Genomic DNA, 1,037 nt, shown 5'->3' on the forward strand with positions numbered 1-1,037 from the left:
TTATATAAAAATGCAATATTTGTGTTTTGTTTAAATGAAAATTCGAGTATAGATTATCTACTTCTATTAAGCTTTCATAAAATGTCAATAGTTTCAAGTGAAAAAAAAAGGTCGGCTGAAAGGTAGCGCCTGAGATACAAATGGATGTCGTAACCCGTTTGAGAGGATCACCACCGAAGCAATATTGCATCTCTACAACGTGAACTATGAATTAATTTCTCTGGCAGAGACCACATACTGGTGGTCCCTATAGTGAAATCACTCCCACCTAAAGCGTCGCGTCCGACTAATGCCTGACACCGCCGACTCCCGCATACGCATGGCTGCCAGATGGCTGACTAAACGCTGCCAGCTGGAAAAATATGGCTGGCAGACATTCTGGTGACCGACTGCCTCACTGCTGCCAGATATACAACTCAAACGATACAACCGTATCCACCAGGATTTTTCCACATTGAAATATTTGACATTTTCAGCGAAGGTGAGAAGATGAAAACGCTCGGCTAACTTAGATACAGGCGACTTTTTTTGTCAAATTGGATTTGACAACCGTCATTGAATCAATTTTGGTAGCCGTCTGGTGGCCATGGCTGCCCAGGTAGCCAAAACGCTATGCGGGCTACCTGGAAGCATGCAAAAAGTCACGTTCTCCAAGCCTACTGGGTATGAAAAATTTGCCGATCGTCGAAAATCATCAGACAGACAGGCAGGTACCTGGCGGTGATACAAATTTATGCGAATAAAACCAGATTTCGGTAAGCTGTTTTTGGGCTAAAAATCTGGTGCCAAACGAAAATTTCGAAGACACTCATACCGACGGATGTATGCGCACGAAGCGGCAGCTGATCGCATAAAAGATATTATGAATTGGGGATCCTACACCTACAAGTTGAGGTTGAACCCTTTCGTAGAATAGCCGATCAGTATCCAATGAACATTCGGCTTCGGGGGTAAGAACCGAACAAAAACCCATTACGGCGTCACTCAACGCAACAGAAATATTATATATTGTGACAAAAGCGTCCGTCATAGAGCAT

The sequence above is a fragment of the Malaya genurostris genome, chromosome 1, assembly GCF_030247185.1.
Source record: "Malaya genurostris strain Urasoe2022 chromosome 1, Malgen_1.1, whole genome shotgun sequence".
Lineage (NCBI taxonomy): Eukaryota > Metazoa > Arthropoda > Insecta > Diptera > Culicidae > Malaya > Malaya genurostris.